Here is a 22,264-nt window from a genome sequence, read left to right as displayed (position 1 = left end):
AACTTAACTTTTAGAAACCACGGATTGTTTCTTACTTCTCCATGTTACGAGATTACCCCAATCATAAGAACAATATCCTGAAGTACTCATTCTATCAGTTACATCTCCTGCCCAGTCTCCATTAGTATAGACTTTGATTTCTGTACTATCACTTTTCTTGAATAGAAGACCTTTCCCAGGCTTCATCTTGAGGTACCTTAGGATTCTAGTAACAACTTCCATGTGTTCTTAAGTAGGATTGTTCATGTACTGACTGTCAACACTAACCAAGAAACCAATGTCAGGTCTTGTATGAGATAGGTAGATCAAGCGTCCAACTAGCCTTTGATATCTCCCCATATCCACTGGTGTACTGTCTATTTCTGAACCAACTTTCTTGTAGGAATCCATCAGAGTTGAGGCCGGTTTGGATCCTAGCATTCCTGTTTCTTTTAGTAAGTCTAGAACATACTTACGTTGTGAGACAAAGATGCCAAGTTTTGATTGAGCAATTTCCATGCCAAGAAAATATCTAAGATTTCCAAGATCTTTAATCTCGAATTCCTTAAATAAGAAGTCTTTCAATCTTTCCACCTCCGTATAATCACCCGTCAGTATTATGTCATTCACATAAACAATTAGGATATATATCCTTTTATCTGATGAGAATTTGATGAATAAAGTATGATCGGTTTGACATTGAGTGTAACCATTCTGAATGATTGATTAGTGAATCTACCGAACCATGCTCGTGGAGACTGTTTAAGACCATATAGAGATTTTTTGAGTTTACAAACCTTATCTTTGTTTGAAGAGTTCTCGAATCCTGGTGGGATGTCCATATAAACTTCTTCAAGATCACCGTTCAGGAATGCATTTTTCACATCAAGTTGGTGTAGAGGCTAGTCATTATTTGCAGCAAGAGATAAAAATACGCCTATTGTATTTAGTTTAGCAACGGGAGAAAATGTTTCTTGATAATCAATTCCGTAGGACTGAGTGAAGCCTTTAGCGACAAGGCGAGCTTTAAACCTCTCAATGCTACCATCAGTTTTGTGTTTAACGGTAAAGACCCATTTGCAACCCACAGATCTCTTCCCAGGTGGTAGATTTGTGATTGTCCAAGTACTATTTTTCACCAAGGCATTAATCTCATTTTCTACAGCCTCTGTCCATCAAGAATCGACCAATGCCTCTTGAATGGTGTGGGGAATTTGTATGTTATCAATAGCAGAGACAAAAGCTTGATAGGATGGTGACAACAGTTTATAGGACACAAAGTTGCCAATAGGATGTTCTGTACATGCACAAACTCTCTTTCTCAAAGCAATAGGTAGATCTAAATCATCATTTATCTGAGCAATATTATCATAATTAGAATTACTTAAACTTAAATGAGTTTTTGGAGAGAGGATCTAGTTCAGATTCATGGTGGTGCTCCAGATTTGTTGTGTGCTCTATATTGTTACCAGATTGTTTCCTTCTTGTGTAGACATGAATTTCTTGTTCTTTGTTTTCTTAAACTTGATGAGGAGACTGGGTCATAGATGAAGGACTAGATGATTTTTCTATGACTTGAGAAGAGGTGGAAGGATCCTCGTGATGAACACTAGGAGATTGAGTATGGATACTTGGATTAACACTAGGGGATGGACTTGGGTGAATATTAAGAGATTGAGTATTGATACTCGGATTAATGTCCCAAAGATGTGATTCTCTTGTATTCTCCCCTTGAATCTATGATTTGTAGTAAGCATGATTTTCAAAGAAGGTGACATCCATAAAATTATACATTTTTCGAGTTATGGGAGAATAACATTTATAACCCTTTTGATGAGATGAATAACCAATAAAAATACACTTAATAGATTTGGGATCTAACTTTGATTTTGAGAATGAAGGTGCACGAAGGCAGTGAAGCCAAAGACTTTAGGATCAAGAAGACTAATGAACCTTGTATGAGGGAATGATTGCTCGACAATTTGACAAGGAGTTCGGAAGTTGAGGACCCGAGAAGGCATTCGGTTGATAAGGTAGGTAGCTGTAAGAACAACTTCACCCCAGAAACATTTAGGAACCTGAGTAGAAAACATGAAAGACCGAGCAACTTTTAAGAGGTGTTGATTTTTTCTTTCAGCAACTCCATTTTGTTGAGGAGTATCTACACAAGAACTTAAGTGTAGGATACCTTGTTGACTGAGATAAGGGCTGAGAATAGAGTTAAAGAATTCTTTTGCAATATCGGTTTTGAGGATATGAATCTTTGTGTGAAATTGAGTTTGCATCATGGAATGAAATTTTTTAAAATTTCGCCCACTTCTGGTTTTGTTTTCATGAGAAATTCCCAAGTTAATCTAGAATGATCATCGATAAAAGATACAAATCATTTTTGTCCAGTTATAGTGTTTACACGTGAATGACCCCACACATCACTATGAATCAATAAAAAAGGTTTGGAAGATTTATATGGTATGCTAGAATAAGTATTTCGAGTGTGTTTCGCAAATTGATAGATTTCACAGCAAAATGAGTCTGGATTTTAATTGCTAAATAAAGAAGGATACATTTTTGACAAATACAAAAAATTTGGATGACCAGGACAATAGTGCCATAACATAATGTCACCCTCTTTATTTGAAATAGACTGATTATTTAAAAAAAAAACTAAATTTCTTTGCTGTCCCAACCGAAAGAGTCATCTTGTAGAATATAGAACCTAGAACACATCTTAGTACTGCCAATCATCTTCCCTGAATCCAATTCTTGAAACACACACAGATTTGAATAAAACTTAGTCACATAATTGAGGTCACGTGTAAATTTACTAATAGACAGTAAATTACAATCCAATTTAGGCACATAAAGAACAGAAGTGAGAGTTAGGTTTGGATTTATTTTTACTAAACCCAAACCCACAACTTTAGAGGATGTGCCATTTGTAATTTTTACTGTATGATGTTCTGGACTTGCGTGAAACTCAGAAAAAATGTTTGCTTCTCATATGATCTGATGCTCCAGAATCAAGAATCCATGGGTTAGTAGGTCTTTTATTAACAACCAAAGCTGCTGAATGGTTACCTTTTAAGGCCAATAGACCTGTACCAGATGTGGTGTTTGGTTGTGCAGACTGACTTAGGAGTTTCTGAAGTGCCTCTAACTGTGCTTTAGTGAATGATGATGGATCAGATGTGTCCCCTTTTCGTCCAGTAGCAGTATTTGCAGTGGCAGCAGTGACATTCCCGTGAATTTCTGTCTTTCCATGATTTTGGTTTCCAATCAGTAGGTTTTCCATGGATTTTCCAGCATGTTTCTTGATAATGCCTAGGCTTATGACAGTGCTCACACCATGGTTGTCCCTTCTGCTGTCCTCGGGCAGCAAGAGCAGATGATTCTTGAGAGGATGGAAGAGAGGAAGCACCCATCATGACCTTCTTTCTACTTTCTTCTTGTCGAACCTCTGAGAATGCTTCTTTGACTTGAGGAAGAGGCTTGGTGCTCATGATCCTACTCTTGACTGCATCAAGTTCCTTATTGAGGCCATGAAGAGACTTGCAAGTTCTCCTTTTCTCCACAATACTCCGGTATAGAGTGGTGTCATTGGTACACTTCCAAGAATAGGTTTCAAATAAGTCCAATTGTTGCCAATAACGAGTAAGTGTTGAAATACTGTGACAGAGGTATCCTCTCGGCGGAGGTCATAAAGAGCAGCTTCATCTCAAATAATTCTGAGGTATTTTCATAACTAGAATAGGATTCTTTGAATGTGTCCCAAAGTTCCTTGGCTGTTGAGTATAGAAGAAAATTTTCTCCTATATCATTATTCATAGAACTGATCAGCCATGACTTAATCATGTGATTATCTGCCTTCCATGATTTATACATTAGATCATCTGATTTTGGTGTCTTGATCTCCCCTGTGAGATATTCCTTCCCTTTTCTGTCGATGTACATCATAACAGACTGTGACCATTGAAGATAATTATGGCCATTGACTTTGTGACTAGTGACCAGTAAAACAACTTCATTACTGTGAGATGAAGAGCCAATTGAGGCATGAGGATTAGAGAGAGTGGAGGATGCATCTGAGGTAGGCTTTCTTTTTCAGCCATGGTGAAAGTGATACGTGAAAAGATGAACAAAAAAATTTTGGGAAGATGCGATTAGGGCAGAGAAGCAATTAGGGTGGAGAAAAAAAATAACGATTAGCCTTCTCTGATACCATGAAGATTTTTAGAAATAATGGCTTGTTTATTTCTATGGACAGCTAGGAAATCATAAAATTACCGTGTGATAGGCTGGTAGTTTTTATTGTGTATATTGTTATCCAGATTTCCGGATAGCGTTTAGATTGATGACCTCGGGGAAGCAGAATTATCGATGTCTTTCACGGAGGGTGACCAGAGCTTGCGGATGGACAGAAAGGCTTCGCCTCTCCTGTCTAGTATCCGGATTACTCTTCCAAACAAGCACAACACGGAAACTCGTCAACTCTCCCGGACTCCCGAAGGATACCCCTCGGGGAGGCCCCTTCCAGGAGAGGCTCTTCGAGTGGTCTCCGCGGAAACAGTTCCGTGCCCCGCACAGAACAAAACCGAACGGTCGAGTCCGGGAGAAGGCATATTTGGAATGATATCCGTCTGACACAGGATCCCGCCTGACACGCCCGTCAGGTCAAAGCCGCACACATCCCAGCACGCCTAAGGGTACCTTTTCGCCTACTGTTCCGCTGACAACTTGGAAAAGACGGCTGACTTTGTGTGTTCCCCATACTTTCACGTAAATATACCCACATAGAGTCTGGTAGCCATGCTACTACAGTAATTGTATCCCCTATTTATGGCTGGTGTAATTAAGACTCATGTACGTAGAGAAAAACCCTAATCCGAAACCCTAGCTATAAAGACTCCTTCCTTTTACAAGAAGGAGGAGGGAGAGATCAGATAGCAAGAGACTCTACCAAAATCTCTCTAGCTTCATCTTCTTCAAGAGAACCCGAGAGAAACATTGTGAGTGTGTGAAGTTCTTATGCACCAGCCATCTTACTGTAATCTTTTCCAAGTATAATAACATCGACTCGTGGACTAGGGCTTGTTAACGCCTGAACCACGTAAAAACACTGTTTGTTTAGTTACATTTCAGTATTTCTACAGTTCTTATCTTTTTATTATTCTGTTAGTTATTCGTTTCCGAAAAACTCGGTAAACATTTTGGTGCTTTCATTGAGAGCTGTAGGAAGTTGTTAGTCAGCTCTTTTTCTGTGTACGTTTTTTGTATTCACTTCGTACTAAAGAGATGGTGACTACGCGAAAATCCGCTGTTGACAAAAATGCTACGGTCAACCCCGATACCGTGATGGAAGATGTGGTGCAGAGCGAACCCTTAGACTACCGAGGTGAAGACCCGACATCCCGCCAGGATCAGGTCAGTACCGAAGATACAACATACTTAGAAGACGAAGAAGAGTATGTCCAAGACGGTTATTACAAGGACGGCTGCTACTATGAGAAGGACCCAGAACTGGTCCAAGTAGCCGAAGAACTGGTGGCCACTAAGGCCAAGCTTGCTGAGCAGGAGCGCGTCTCCGAAATAATGCAACGCATGATGGAACGCCTCCAAAGTAAGTTCGGAGATCTAGGCGACTCGGACGAGGATACCTCTGTTCGGGGTGGTGCTGATGCCCCCATGCCGGATCCAGCCGCTGCTGGACCATCCAAAGCCGCCCCTAACAAGGGCAAAGAAAAAGTTGGAGAGCCTGTGCGCGCTGACGCCCCTGCACCTCCTAAAGGCGTGAATCACCAGGCCGACTGCCCCCCCCGCGCGCAGAAGGTCTCTGGCGCTCCTAAGCCCAGACGCCCTTCAGCCCCAAGGGGGCACTCTGTGCCTAAAGGGCCCGGTGCTAAGGCACCCAGGCCTAGGGGAAGGAACAACCGCCCCAGTGATTCCGTCAATCAGGACGGTCGGGCTGCGAACTCGCACTCCGAAGATAGCTGGTCCACGGTGGACCTAAGAAGAAGGTTGGAGGCCAAGTATGAGAAGGCCAAAGGGGAAAAATCCCGGCCTCGCGGAGGTGACCTCCGAAATCATATTAATGACAAGCTCCGGGGACGTGACCTCCCGGAAAGTGATACGAAGAGGCTCGAGGAACAGATTGCTGCCTTGACCAAGCTGGTCCGGAAGCAAAGTGGGGCCCTGTCAGATTCTGAGGAGGAAGACCCGGAACCATGTATTAGGAGGATCGCGGAAACGTCCCTCCCGGATAACTTCAAAATGCCTCACATAGAATTATATGATGGGAGGACAGACCCGCGTACCCACCTAGCTAAATACAATAAAATGATGCAAGTGGCGCGCGTCAGTGAGGACGCCAAATGCATGTGCTTCTCACTCACCCTTACCAAGTCTGCGGAGGACTGGTGGAAAAGATTAGCTCCCGGATCAATCCACAGTTGGAAGGAGCTACAGTCCGCGTTTAGGAGGCAGTTTATTGCTGCCCGCGACCACGACATGGAGGTTGGTTCCTTAACCAACATCAAACAGCAACCCACTGAGAACCTCAAAGCTTTCATTCAGAGAATGATGGAAGCTGCTGCAAAAACCAAGGTCAGCGATGACATGAAGCTGATCGCCCTTCAATCGGGCCTTACTGTCGGCTCCCTGCTATGGGGGGAAATGCAAAGGAGACGGGCAGAAACCCTGTCCGAATTCATGTCAAAAGCTCAGGGAATCATCAACCTTGAGGATGCCTACCAGCAAGCCTTTGGAGTTCCCCCGGCTCCAACCCCTTCCGTGACTGCGCCGAGCTTTGCTTCGCAAGCTCCCGCACCAGTCCTCACGCTTCCAGGAGCCCGATTCACTCCGAGTGTGTATGGGCCTTCCGCGTCTGCTCAGACGCCGGGTCAAACCCATTTCTCTGGGTATGGAGCGGTACAAACCGGATGTAGTATCGCTCCTAGCATGCCGCAGCCGCAAGCGGAAGCCCCGGAACGAAGTTTGAGCCAATCGCGGAGCAAGCGAAGCGGAAAAAACTCCAACCGGGGAGACCATTCAAAGAAACCCCGAAAGGATTATGAGCCCAAGTTCACGGAATATACCAGTTTGATAGACTCGCGAGAGAATGTCTATCGGGCGACCTGTAATATGGTCAACTACAGGAAGCCCCCGAAAGTGTCTCACGGAGGAAGGCGTCCGCGAGACTCCAATAAGAGGTGTGAGTTCCACGGAGACGTGGGGCACACCACGAATGAGTGCCTTCAGCTGAAGGATGAGATCGAGTCCCTGGCAAGAGCGGGACACCTCGGTCAGTGGGTGAGAATACCCATAATCTATCCCGGACAGGGGGTAGTTCACGGAGCTGCATATTCACCGGGACAGAGGGGGGCCGCTAGCGCTCCTGGAGCCGGTCACCCCCAAGCTCCCGGGTCTCAGTTCCCAGCACTTCCTCCTCCACCTGCTCCGGCGCCCATTGCCTTGTTGGCTCCAGGGCCAGGCAACCCATATCCGCCCGGCCTTGCTCCGCCACCCGTTGACGGACACGTCGCCACCATTTCCGGAGGACCACACCTTGCCGGAAGCACCCGCAATTCCCAGAAGAGGTACTTGAGGGAGTTAGAGCACGCCGAGGAGATGTGCGCCTTGGTCCAATCACCTGCTCAACGTCCCCGAATGATGGATCTTCCCATCACCTTCACGGAGGACGATGCTCGACATGTGCACTTCCCCCACAACGATCCCCTCGTGGTGGAAGCCCAGATTGCCAATAAGAAGGTCTCACGGGTCTTGATCGATGACGGAAGCTCCGTGAACATCCTCTTCAAAGCGGCCTTCCACGCGATCGGATTGACCGAGACGGACCTGGCCCCATGCCCCATCCAGCTTCAAGGTTTCAATGGGGACGCACTCATGCCATTAGGCAAAATTCAACTTCCGGTCACCCTCAGAGGAGAAAGCGACGCTTGTGCCTTCAAGCATAGCACATTCGTGGTGGTCGACTGCCCCACGGCGTATAATGCCATCTTAGGCCGACCGGTCCTGATCGATTGTGGGGCCATAACCTCGATACGTCACTTATGCTTGAAGTTTCCCTGCGACGATGGGCGTATTGGCACCCTCCGAGGAGACCAGAGAAGTGCACGGAGCTGTTATAACGTCTCCGTCCGAGCCGTCTACACGGTCCGAGAGACGTTTGCTGCCATTCCTTTGGCGGAAGTATTGCCAGAAACTAGGGATGCTCAGGAGGCATACTTTGACGAACTCGACCCAAGAGTGGGAATCGAGAAAGCAATAGAGCCGATGGAGGAAGTCGAAGAGGTGATCCTCAATCCGGGAGAACCCACCAAGGTCATTCAGGTGGGAAAAAACCTGCCGTCGGCCGTTCGAGATAAGATCGTGGCCACTGTGAAGGATAATCAGGATATCCTGGCATGGTGCCACGCTGATATGACGGGGATTAATCCCAATGTTGCGTGCCACGCACTCAACATAGACCCAGCTGCAACTCCAATTCGCCAAAAGAGGAGGCCGCTGGACCCAGTGAGAGCCGAAGCCGTCAAAGCTGAAGTGGACAAATTGATGTCCATAGGCTTTCTCCAGGAGTCGCACTATCCCGTGTGGTTGGCCAACCCAGTTCTGGTCCCGAAACCCGATGGGTCCTGGAGAATGTGCATTGACTTCACGGACCTAAACAAGGCCTGCCCGAAAGATTGTTTCCCTCTCCCGCGAATCGATCAGATGGTGGACGCTACTTCCGGGTACGAACTCTTATCCTTCATGGATGCGTACTCCGGATACAACCAGATCAAGATGCATGTCGCGGACCAGGAACACACCAGCTTCCTCACGGATAAGGGTGTCTACTGTTACGTGGTCATGCCTTTCGGTTTGAAGAATGCTGGGGCGACTTACCAGCGTCTGGTAAACAGAATGTTCAAGGACCAACTGGGGAGGAACATGGAGGTGTACGTGGACGACATGTTGGTAAAGTCCAAGACCTTCGGGGACCACAGTAACGACCTTGAGGAAGCTTTCGCCGTGATCCGAAAGTACGGGATGAAACTAAATCCAAAGAAATGTACTTTCGGGGTCTCGTCTGGGAAGTTCCTCGGTTTTATTGTCAGCTCCCGCGGCGTGGAAGCCAACCCTGAGAAAATAAAGGCGTTCATAGATATGCCTTCCCCCCGGAAGCATAAGGATGTCCAAAGCGTCACCGGAAGGATAGCTGCTCTCAGTCGCTTCGTATCCAAGGCCACCGACAAGTGTATCCCCTTCTTCAATGTTCTGCGAGGGAACAAGAAGTTCGAGTGGACCCCCGAATGCGAAGCGGCCTTCCAACACCTCAAAGAACATCTAACCCGAGCCCCCATTCTGTCCAAGCCGGTCGAAGGAGAGGCGTTGTTCTTATACCTAGCTGTGACTGAGCACGCAGTAAGTGCCGCTCTCGTCCGGGAAGATGGCCGTATCCAGCTCCCTGTGTATTACGTAAGCAAGAGGTTATTGGACGCCGAGTCCAGATATTCGATGATCGAGAAACTCTCCCTCTGCTTGCTGATCGCTTCACGGAAGCTGAGGCCATATTTCCAGGCGCACACCATCAAAGTACTCACCAACCACCCTCTCCGACAAGTCCTGCAGAAGCCCGAGTCTTCTGGCAGATTGCTTAAGTGGGCCATGGAACTAAGCCAGTTCGACGTCCACTACCAACCGCGTGTTTCCATAAAAGGTCAAGCTCTCGCGGACTTTATTGTGGAGTGCTCGGGAATGAATGACCTCCCAGAAGATCCTGTCCCGGAACTTCCCACCTGGAAGGTCTACGTAGACGGAGCCTCAAATGAAAAAGGAGCTGGAGCGGGGGTTATCCTAATATCTCCCCAAGGGCATCAGCTCCAGAGCGCCATCCGTTTCGCATTCCCAGCATCCAACAACGAGGCAGAACACGAAGCCATGTTAGCTGGGTTACGACTGGCCAGAGAAGTCGGAGCCCAAAAAATCGAAGTGTACAGCGACTCCCTACTTGTGGTAAACCAAATATCCGGGGAATACCAGACGAAAGGCGAAAGGATGGCTGCCTACGTGTCTCTCTCCCGCGACCTACTGCAGCATTTCAAAGGCTACAACATCCGCCAGGTCCCCCGGGACCAGAACTCACTTGCGGACACGCTGGCCAAGCTTGCAACGGACCCGGAGATTGAACAGTATGGCTTAGTCCCCATCGGGCACTTAGAAGCCCCCAGTACTGAGACGCGAAGGATAAACGCCATCATCGACCATTCCCACTCCTGGATAGGACCCATCCTCAGATTTCTCACCACCGGAGAACTCCCCACCGATAAAGCTGACGCAAGGAAGCTCCAGTATCAAGCTCCCCGATACGTGGTTATGGATGGAAAGCTTTACCGCAGGGGGTTGTCCATACCCTTCCTTAGGTGTGTTGCCGGAACCGAAGTCAGCACCATCATCCATGAGATTCACGGAGGCTTCTGTGGCGATCATACCTCCGGGCTGAGCCTCTCCAAAAAAATCCTTCGACAAGGATACTTCTGGCCCACCATGAAGAAGGATTGTGTGGATTATGTCAGGAAGTGTGAGCAGTGCCAGAGGTACGCCAAGGTTCCGCGAGCGCCGCCTACGGAAATTACCCTAATGACCAGCCCCTGGCCGTTCGCCGTTTGGGGCATTGACCTAGTAGGTTCCCTCCCCACTGGAAAGGGTGGAGTGAAGTACGCCATAGTCGCGGTAGACTACTTCACCAAATGGGCTGAAGCTGAACCTATGAACACGGTCACATCTAAAAAAGCACTGGATTTTGTCATCAGGAATATAGTGTGTCGTTTTGGGCTTCCACGGAAAATTGTGTCCGACAACGGAAAGCAGTTTGACAGTGAACACTTCACGAACTTCTGTGCTTCGCATGGAATTATCAAAAGCTTTTCCGCAGTCGCCAGACCCCAGGCTAATGGACAAGTGGAAGCTGTAAACAAAATATTAAAGACCACGTTGAAGAAAAAACTCCAAGCATGCAAGGCTCACTGGCCGGAAGAACTTCCGCGAGTACTTTGGGCTTATCGCACAACAGAGAGAACTTCGACGGGGCACACGCCTTATTCCATGACCTTCGGTTGCGAGGCCGTCATCCCAGTAGAAGCTATGATCCCCTCTCACAGGCAAGACGCCTACGATCCTACCCGGAACCATGCCCTCCTCCAGGAGTCCTTAGACATGATCGAAGATCTCCGGGAGCAGTCGCAGGTCCAACTAAAAATGTACCAAGGCAAGATAGCCCGACACTTTAACACGAGAGTCCAGAGCCATGCATTCGAAGTTGGGGACCTTGTCCTACGGAGAGTATTTCCTGCTACGCAGGATCCGGGAGTAGGAGTCCTCGGACCCAACTGGGAAGGCCCCTACGAAGTCCAAGAAAAAGTGGGCCATGGGACGTATCACTTAAAGAGACTCGACGGATCTAAAGTCCCGCGCGCCTGGAACGCGGAGCACCTCCGCCATTACTACCAGTAGGCCCCGGACCATCCAGTCGGAAGTCCTTGGTGAAAATAACAAAAGTGAAAAATGTGGAAATAATCCTCCCTGTTGTAAAACTAACGCCTAGCAGGCTATTTTAATGAAACACGGAGGGATTCACTCCGCTTTTACTGCACTTTTTATCCCTATGTTCAAAGCTGCGTTTTAACAAGTGACCACGCGGTCCGGAGACGTCCGGACCCCACGCTCACTTGGGGGGTATACATGGCTAAGGCTTAGCCATACGCCCCTTGAACAAAACGTACACAGAACACCACTTATGTGCTAGCATTGTGTTTGAAGTTTTTAAATTGTTTTGCTCTAATTGTTAAGCTTAGGTTTATTTGTTGCCATGAACATGCTTGCATTACGTGTCATATGTGCATTATGTGCTTAAGTGAAAATTGCCACAGAAATGCCTGCCATTATGTATCATGAGAATTATCTCTTGTGTAGCCCAGCGATGGACAGGACTGGGGGTTGAGGCACGTTCATAGAGCTACGCCAAAACACCCCCAGCTCCTTGACAAGTCCTTTGCAGAATTCTCCGCGAGCTCTGTAGAGCTTTGCTTCGCAAGCTCCAGCTCCGGGTCCCGCAAGGCGAAAGATGGCAAGATCCGCGAGCGCTGAAGAGCTTTGCTTTGCAAGCTCCAGCTCCGGGTCCCTCAAGACAAAAGATGGCAAGATCCGCGAGCGCTGAAGAGCTTTGCTTCGCAAGCTCCAGCTCCGGGTCCCGCAAGACCAAAGATGGCAAGATCCGCGAGCGCTGTAAAGCTTTGCTTCGCATGCTCCAGCTCCGGATCCCGCAAGGCAAAAGATGGCAAGATCCGCGAGCGCTGAAGAGCTTTGCTTCGCAAGCTCCAGCTCCGGGTCCCGCTAGACAAAAGATGGCAAGATCCGCGAGCGCTGTAAAGCTTTGCTCCGCATGCTCCAGCTCCGGATCCCGCAAGGCAAAAGATGGCAAGATCCGCGAGCGCTCTAAAGCTTTGCTTCGCGCGGATCTAGCCTCGCAGGGCTCCATGCCAGGTCCCTGAAGCCAGCCACCATGAGGTTCGCAACAACAGTTAGTTTTGCTTCGCAAAGATCTAACCTTAAGTCTAGCGACGCTCACCAAAAGAACTCCCGTTCCAAACAATGGAACGACTCACCTTAGCAATCCCAGCGAACAGTATAACTACAAGTCCCGGGATTGGCTATTTGCCTCAGGAAAGATAAAGTACGGTGAAAGGAGCCTGGCCGTTGGAACCAGAAAACCTTCGTAACCTAGAAACTACGTGGGGAAAGACATCATCCGTTAAAGCTTCAACTGGGAAGTGCATAAGTTTTGGCCGTTGGAACCAAAACCCCATACGCCCCTACAACAGTTTCTACCGTATAAATGTCTACCCTAAGCGCAAAGATAAATAAAGAACTCGGCAGAAAAAGAAAGGAGAATGCTATGATTATGGCAAAATTGTCCGCAATGAAAAACTCAAAATGAAAAACAATTAAAGATAAAACCCCTTCAAGCATTGGGGGTAACTACAGCGTCCACGACCGCAGCTTCGGGGGCATCTGTTTCAGCTGAGGCTGGCAGAGTCGGCTCATTGGAAGGAGGGATTTGGTCATGAGAAGGTTCAGAGGTCCCCGCCTCTCCGGGATCCCCCGCCTCAGGAGCTTCAGCACGTTCGTCAATGTTATAAGTTTGGACGTACGCCTCTGGGCCCTGATCCCACACGAGTAGCTTCTCCCTCATGGCTTCGGCATCATCTCCCAGATAGCCTAACACCTCCGGGTTCACTTTCCAGAGTTGATGCATGAGGACCACATGCGATATATTAAGGGAAATTTGATAAATCATGCTTACATTAGCTTAATATTTAAAATTTGAACCAAAGTTAACCACCATATGAAACAAATGCTCATCTTTCATTTAATACCAAAAATACCCCCATACCTTTCCTCTCTATTCTCCATCTTTCTCTCTACCTTTCATTTAATAGCTTAATAATTAAAATTTGAACCAAAGTTAACCACTATTTAGAATGCTGTTTAGATGTTGGATTTGTAGTTTATTGGTATTTTTTGTAGTTTTTTGGGTGAAAATCGTGTTCTGTGAAAATCTGCGTTTTTTTTGGGTTCCTTGAGTTTTTTTCGAAATGCCCGATAGTGTCCGATAGAGGCCCGATTCGGGCACGATAGTTGTTGAGTTTCAAGGTTAGGGATGAAGGTCCGATGGAAACCCGATGGTTGCTCGATAGTTTTGGTTACCCGATAGTTGCCCTATCGTGCTAATGTCGTACCATCATCGTACATTTATGGCAAAAACTACAGTATTATACACCATCGTACCCACTAGCGTCCCACTATCGTACCATCATCGTACCATTGACAAAGTAAGTTAACAATTTGAAACTAACTATTATCGTACTACCATCGTACCTATATCGTCCCACTACAAATTCTAAAATTACGATGTTATAGTAACTACTTAACAAATTCTATCGTACACCTATCGTGCTAATATCGTACCATCATCGTACCCATTATGGAAATAACTACAGTATTGCACACTATCGTACCCACTATCGTAATACCGTCGTACCACCATCCCTAACCTTGACTATCGGGCAACCATCGGGTTGTCATCGGACCTTTATCCCTAACCTTGAAACTCAATAACTATCGTGCCCGAATCGGGCCTCTATCGGACACTATCGGGCATTTCGAAAAAAACTCAAGGAACAAAAAAAAACGCAGCTTTTCACAGAACACGATTTTCACTAAAAAAACAGCAAAAAATACCAACAAACTACAGATCCAACATCTAAACAACATTCTAAATGGTGGTTAACTTTGGTTCAAATTTTAATTATTAAGCTATTAAATGAAAGGTAGAGAGGAAGAGGGAGAATAGAGAGGAAATGTATGAGGATATTTTTGGTATTAAATGAAAGATGAGCATTTGTATCATATGGTGGTTAACTTTGGTTCAAATTTTAAATATTAAGCTAATGTAAGCATGATTTATCAAATTTCCCTATATTAATAGTCCTGTTCAGTATCACCTCAGCATCCTCCTTCTCCTTCAACCGCTCCGCCTCGGAGGTTGCCAGCTGTGCTTCCGCGGCAGTTAGTTGGGCCCTCAATTTTTCCATTTCGGCCTTGGAGGCATCCCGCTCCCCCTTAAGAGAATCAATCGCCTTGCGCTGCTCCCTATTTTGGTTCAGCACGGATTGCTTCTCGGTCACATGCCCCCTGGCAGTGAATTGCAAAGCCCCGATCTCTTTATCCTTCTCGGCGAGCCCCAACTGAAGCATAGACACGAGATCCCTGCTCCTCTTATGGAGTTGCTCCTCGTCGTGCAGCTTACTCTGAAGAGTGGAATATTCCTCTTGCCGCTTAAGGAGGAGATCGTTCTTTGATTGCAAGCGGGCTTCCAGGGTATCTTTCTCCACCTTGGCTTGGGACAGCTCTTCCCGGAGCTTGGAGTTTTCGGTCTTAATCCCATCCGACTGCTGTCTAAACTCATTCTCTGCCTTGGCCCGGTACTCTTGATATTTGGCAAGATATTTCTTCTCCGCCTCTTCTTCAGCCGTGCGCCGGGCCTGATCAATCTTCTCCGAAGCCCCCAAGGCCTGTTGGGTCAGTTTCTGTTTCTCCGCTTCCAAGGCCTGGCGAGCCAGTTGGCTCTCCTCCAGCTGAACCAGAGCTGCACCAACCTCCCGGAACGAGCGTTCCGCGATCATAGAGGCCTGCAAGGAAAGACAACAGAATGAGCTAAAGCAAGACCAAAAGACAGGTGGCCCCAAAAAAAAAAAAAAAATAATAACAACTGACGGCTTACCCCGGACAGTTGCTGCTTCACAGCGTGTGTCAGCAACAGCGGATCCTTGCTGCTGCTGATGGCCCATTTATCAGAATTGAGCTCGCATAAGCTCAGGGCCATGTCCTCCATCATCTCAGCTCCGAACGGCGCCAATGCACGTCCGAGCCTAGGCACCAGCCTCTTCTCCAAGGCTGGACCATCCAGAATCGCTCCGGCCGGGTGAGGAGATCTCACCCCCTCGGCCAGCTCAGCCCTCTTCACGGCAGACAAGTTATCTGCCCTTCCCTGAGTAACGGCCTTCTCCGCCTCTAGCCGCCTCTTCAAAAAACTATCGGCCCGTCTTACACCCTCCAGGAGGGCAGCGGGAAAACTGGTCGGCTTCCGCGGAAAGTGGAACTTCAGGCCAGGCAGGGGAAGATTGGTTGTCTGAGAAGACGGAGACCCCGGAAGGGTGGACCCCCTTTGGGCTGGAGGAGGAGGCAGCCGGGGTATTAAAGCCCCGGTCTGTTGCTTTTGCTGCTGCGGTAGCAGAAGTAATTGCCCTTGTTGCTGCTGCTGGTTTGGATGTTGCTGTTGCTGCTGCTGCGGCGTTGGTGATTGTCTCTCTTGTTCCTGTTGCTGCCGTTGTTGTAGTTGTGATTGCTGTCGTTGCTGTTGTTGTTGCCTTCGACCGGGAGAAGAGTGTCTAAGGCGTTTGTTCTTAGCACCCTCAGCATCTTCTCCGGGACGCTTGCTCACCCCAGTTGTCCTCACGGGGAACACAAGCCCTTCTCCGTCGCTACTGCTACTCGAGACCATCATAGTCTCGGAAGGCCCTTCAGCAGGGGACTTCTCTACCCTCGGAGACGCTTGCGCCTCGCCACTTGTCTTCTTGGGGGAGGCAGCCTTACCTCCCCTACCAGCCTTGGTCTTCCTTCCTTTCCCCGTGGGCGGGTCTTGGCTGGTGGCAGCCTTCTTAATAAGCAAAGTAACCCTCCCCAACATCTTGGCTTCGGGATACTCTGCAAGAAACGTACAAAGCAAGGTTAACGAACCAACAAGAAATGAGAAAGAAGATAAGCGGAAGACAAGACAATCAGCAACATAAAAGTACAAGCAAGCCCCCCAGCAGGGAACAAGAAACAAGAAAAAGAAAAGTTTGAAAGGGACGACCATACACGAGAAACGTGGATGGCCTTCCCTGAGCAAAACAAAACATCGCTTCCTGCTCCAGGAAGCTCCCGTACTCCTTGAAGTCCGGGAAGAACATGCTGAGAGAAGAAGGGTCAACCATGATGACACCTTCTGGCAGACTACCATCACTCAGACACCAGAGGAGCTCATCTACCCTATCACAGTACCTGTCGAAAGGTATCCTACGCGGATCTAGCCTAAGGAAACGAGGATCAAACCCCATCTGAGAGGTTTGGGTAACTTCAGACAGGCTGGGGGTGTGGATCAATCGAAAACTAGTCTTACCTCTCCCGGAGGAACTAGCCCCCGGAGCCCCTTCATTAGGGTAAGCCGCGGCGTGGCGAGCCTCGATCTCCTCTCCCTCCGGCTGGGGGTTGGGGAACCTCTCCGCCCAACTAGGAGATAGAATATTTTCGTCCCGAGCGGCTTGGGTGATCACCTTAGACAGCTCCAGGGCAATCTGCTCCCGGATGTCAGCCGACACCTGAGTCTGCCCCCTACCACTTACTGGCTCGATATTTTGGAAGGAGGCAAGTAACCCATACTCCCTCAACGATTCGGAGGTCACAAGTCCCTCCACTCTCAACTCTTCCTCAGAAAGCCCTTCGTAGAACTTGGACCTCCTTATCATCTCCGCGCAGCGAGGTGTCCGCGGAACGACTTCTGCAAAAATCAAATACAAGCGTTAGAAATCCTCCCAAAAGGCAAATCAAATACAAAGAAACAAAGTTGAAAAGGAAAAGAGGAAACACTTACCAGGGATTTTGAAGTCCAAAGATAGAGCTGGCACCCTCTTCAGCGGGAAGCCAGTCGTCAGGAACTAGTATTCCCGGAGGTCTGGAACCCTCGCGGTATGACAAGTGGGGCACATCACATCCGGGTGCCTTTCTAGCCTGTAAAACCCCACCTTGTCTGAGTGACCCCTCATAGGCTGAGACTTCAACCCATAAAAGTACAGCACCTCCTCCGGGGTAGGAGCTTCCAGTCTCCGGGACTTGCAAAAGATGAACCACCCCGCTAAGAGCTTGTAGCTGGGAGGAATTAACTGGAAGGGGGCAATCCCCGCCTTCACACAGAAATTGGCGAAGTAACTCCTTAGGGGCAAGTGCGCTCCGCACACTATGTGTGCCCAGCTCCAGGCACCAAAGCCCTCGTGGCTCTGGCTAGCTGACTCGCCCAGCACCGACAGACGGTGCCACATCAGACCTGGGATGTTCTTCAGGCCTGCCTCAGAGGAATACAGCTCCAGCATGCCATAATTCCTGAAAAGGTTCGGTTTTTGGTCCATCTCCCAGATGGAACTATTGGAGGTTGGTAGGCTAGCCGCGACCGCTTTCGCCTTTCCTTTCCCCTTTCCACCAGCGATAGGAGAGCCCTTCTCTTGGGCAGATTCAGCCTCCCCCGCAGCAAGGAGTTGTTCCTTCAAGATGTTCGTCACTGGACAAAAGAAAAGAAAGAAGAAAACACTCTAAGCAGTCAGCACCCTTGTCATACCCTAGTGGTATCAAAGGCGTCGGGGAGACCCTCCCCGAAAACTGCTTGGAGAGGCTCCCACCGAGCTTGCCGAGGGATTGGCACCATGCCACCCGAAGGACAGCAAGGAACCAGACTCAGACCCCGAGCCTAAGCCCACCAAAAGAAGTGTTTTTCCAGAGAAAGACACCCTAAAGGCGTTCATGCTTATGCCCTAAAACAGCAAAACAAGGAACGACTTTCCAAACGCAAATCGCCAAAACACGCAGAAAAGGCTACTTATCGACTCACAATCAATCACATGCCTACCAAAGCCCTATTCACACATGCACATAAGCAATAATGGCAGAAACCTCTACTCTAACAACTACCAACACAACCTAAGGTTTGGGAGGAAAGAGCAAAGTAGAAATACTTACTGATATTCGGGTAGGTAGAGGTTGAAGGAGCAACTGGATCACTGCACAGCACGATCGCGAGAAGTAAAAGCTGCAAAGATGAACGGCGATTCAAACCAGGAACTTCGGGGAATAAACCCACTGCCAAATCAAAAAGAAAAGTTTCCAGATACTTACCAAAAGAAATGGCAAGTTCGGAGGAACGTAAGCTGGGAAGCCTGAGAGTTCGGAGGTTTGGAAATCTGAAAATCCTAAAGATGGAGAATCTGAAAGCGTAAAGAGGAAGAAAGGTCCTTTCCCTCGTTTTTATAGCAGGGAAGAAGCCGTTTCGAATTCCTCGAGTGGACGGTCCCGATCTTCCCATTCCATGTGCGTCAGATCCAACGGCTGGAGAGGAAGCGACGATCCTATTTATGACTCCTCGGATGGGAATAAAGTATTTATTTCCCATCATTACACCACCTCGGGCCCTGAGTACCATTAAAAACCGTCAAATAGTCAGATGACTGACGCACGCATCCTCAACCAGTCGCCTCACGCACACGTCTTGGTCGCAGAACCATTCCCAGAATGACACGTGATCCTTGCCGCACTTGAGTACTTGATCTCAAACAGAAGAAATTCCTTTTTCTCTTTCATACTTATACTCAGGCGGGAAAAAGGAACCCTTCCGGGAACACAGAAGGTGCCCCCTCGCCTAGCCTAAGAAACCGATTGTACAAGCTCCCGGATCTCTCAAAGCTCCGCGACCTTGGGGGGTAAATGTTATCCAGATTTCCGGATAGCGTTTAGATTGATGACCTCGGGGAAGTAGAATTATCGATGTCTTTCACGGAGGGTGACCAGAGCTCGCGGATGGACAGAAAGGCTTCGCCTCTCCTGTCTAGTATCCGGATTACTCTTCCAAACAAGCACAATACGGAAACTCGTCAACTCTCCCGGACTCCCGAAGGATACCCCTCGGGGAGGCCCCTTCCAGGAGAGGCTCTTCGAGTGGTCTCCGCGGAAACAGTTCCGTGCCCCGCACAGAACAAAACCGAACGGTCGAGTCCGGGAGAAGGCATATTTGGAATGATATCCGTCTGACACAGGATCCCGCCTGACACGCCCGTCAGGTCAAAGCCGCACACATCCCAGCACGCCTAAGGGTACCTTTTCGCCTACTGTTCCGCTGACAACTTGGAAAAGACGGCTGACTTTGTGTGTTCCCCATACTTTCACGTAAATATACCCACATAGAGTCTGGTAGCCATGCTACTACAGTAATTGTATCCCCTATTTATGGCTGGTGTAATTAAGACTCATGTACGTAGAGAAAAACCCTAATCCGAAACCCTAGCTATAAAGACTCCTTCCTTTTACAAGAAGGAGGAGGGAGAGATCAGATAGCAAGAGACTCTACCAAAATCTCTCTAGCTTCATCTTCTTCAAGAGAACCCGAGAGAAACATTGTGAGTGTGTGAAGTTCTTATGCACCAGCCATCTTACTGTAATCTTTTCCAAGTATAATAACATCGACTCGTGGACTAGGGCTTGTTAACGCCTGAACCACGTAAAAACACTGTTTGTTTAGTTACATTTCAGTATTTCTACAGTTCTTATCTTTTTATTATTCTGTTAGTTATTCGTTTCCGAAAAACTCGGTAAACATATATTATCTTTCCTTGGTTAGAATATTTCTATTAAATGTAAAGATTTTATTTTATTCTTGTATAGCTTATAAATACTGTTCATCCCAGTGAATAAAATATCAAGTTTTATCACCAAATTATCTCTTTTGTTTCTGAATTTCTTCATGGTATCGGAGCTTAAGGCTCGATCTTCTACAGATCACTCTGTTTTCTCCATTTTTTCTAGCGGCTTCTCTGTTCTTCGACAGTTTCTAGCCGCTCCACCAGGCGTTTGTCCAAGTTATCCTCCTTTCATTCGCTCCCACCAGCGAGTTCGATTGTTCCAGGCGTTCAACTTCTACGACAAAGGCGGTTCAGTTGAAGGTTGTTCTCTTCTCAGTCCGGTAGAGTTCATCTTCTCAGGTGTCCAGATTTTCAATATCAGATATTTTTTCTTTCTTCTTCTCTGCTTCAGTAATGTCAACTAGTGAGGAAGCCATATCTCAGACCACTGGGTCCATCAATTCTGCCCATTCGGACACCACATCTCCAACCCTAACTCAATCCAGCAACTCCGTGGGGTCTCTCTACAGCCACAAACTTGAAGGGAAGAACTATTTGGAATAGGCACAATCTGTCAAGATTGTCATATGTGGCCGCGGTAAGCTTGGATACATTACTGGTGACCTCCCTGCTCCTCCCTTGAGTGATCCAACTTACAAGGTATGGCAGGCTGAAAACTCAATTGTTCTTGCCTGGCTAATAAATTCGATGGATCAAAAAATTAGTCACAGGTATCTTTTCTTCAAAACTGCAAAAGAGGTATGGGGTGCTGGTAGAAGAATGTATTATGACCTTGGGAATACTTCTCAAATATTTGAGATTCGTACCAAACTCAAGGAGATCAAACAAGGTACTCTAATTGTGACTCAATATTTTTCAGATTTACAAGATTTATGGCAGGAACTTGATCTCTACCTCGAGACCACACCATTATGTGCTGCGTGCAGTATAATACAACGACAACTGGAAAAAGAAAGAGTGTATGAGTTTCTTATTGGGTTGAACAACAACCTTGATGAGGTTCGAGGTCGCATAATCAGTCGTTCTCCTCTCCCTGATACTGAAGAAGCATTCTCTGAGGTTTGTCGTGAAGAGGCACGACGTCGAGTCATGCTTAATGCTTCGGATTCCCAACCTCTAGAAGGATCAGCCCTTGCTGCCAAATCTGGTTCGTATGAAAAATCTAATCCTCATCCAAGGCCAAATCGCAAGGGAGATAGACCTTGGTGCGACCACTGTCAACGCCATGGACGTACTCGTTCTACCTGCTAGGAAATCCATGACAAACCAGCCAACTGGACTCCACGACGTCATAATGACAAGAGGACGTACCAAACTCAGACCTAAGACACCCCCTCCAACACCACTCAGGGAACCACTTCACTCCCATTCAGTAAGGAACAACTTGCTCATTTGTATACTCTTCTGAATCAGTCTTCTCTCAATTCTCCATCTGGTTCTGGATCTCATAGTGCATCTTGTTCTGTTGCACACTCTGGTAATCTCTCTTCTATTGTAAAACATTTTCAAACACCATGGATAATTGATTCAGGTGCTTCTGATGACACGACTAATTTATTTCACTTGTTTGAATCCTACTCTCCATGTTCTAATAATTCTAGTGTCAAGATTGTCGATGGCACTCTTTCTCCTATTGCAGGCATTGGTAAAATTAAATTGTTGACTGATTTAATTCTAAATTCAGTCCTTCATGTTCCTTCTTTAAAATGCAATTTAATCTCTGTTAGTAAGTTAACTACTGATAATAGTTGTCATGCTAAATTTCTACCAAATTCTTGTCAATTTCAAGAACTATCATCGGGGAGGACGATTGGCAGTGCTAGAATTCATGGACTTTATTTCTTTGAAAATCGTCAGCAAATAAAAAGGCAGCAACCTAGTTCCACTAGTTTGGCTTCAATTTTATCTAATTTTGTTTTTACTTTCAATTTTGTTTCCGTTTCAAATAAAGAAAAAATTATGTTATGGCGTTATCGACTTGGACATCCGAGTTTTTCATATTTAAAACATTTCTTTCCAACATTGTTTTTAAATAATACTATTGAGTCTTTCCAATGTGATATTTGTCAATTTACTAGGCATACTCAATCTGTCTTTCCTCAGTAACATTATACACTAACTAGTCCTTTCTCTTTAATTCATAGTGATCTATAGGGACCTTCCAAAGTCACTACTCCCAACGGTCATCATTGGTTCATCACATTGATGATCACACACGTCTCACTTGG

At 47.1% G+C, this 22,264-nt stretch overlaps 1 protein-coding gene across 1 annotated transcript in view; it reads left to right on the top strand.

Moving 5' to 3' along the window:
• Window positions 1-22,264, top strand: part of LOC133782430 (uncharacterized) — a 43,365-nt gene that overhangs the window by 3,781 nt on the left and 17,320 nt on the right. The window lies entirely within an intron of this gene.

This window comes from Humulus lupulus, chromosome 6 (genome assembly GCF_963169125.1).
Source record: "Humulus lupulus chromosome 6, drHumLupu1.1, whole genome shotgun sequence".
NCBI lineage: Eukaryota > Viridiplantae > Streptophyta > Magnoliopsida > Rosales > Cannabaceae > Humulus > Humulus lupulus.
The sequence above is the reverse complement of the archived record's forward strand: the minus strand, read 5'-3'. Positions and strand labels throughout refer to the sequence as shown.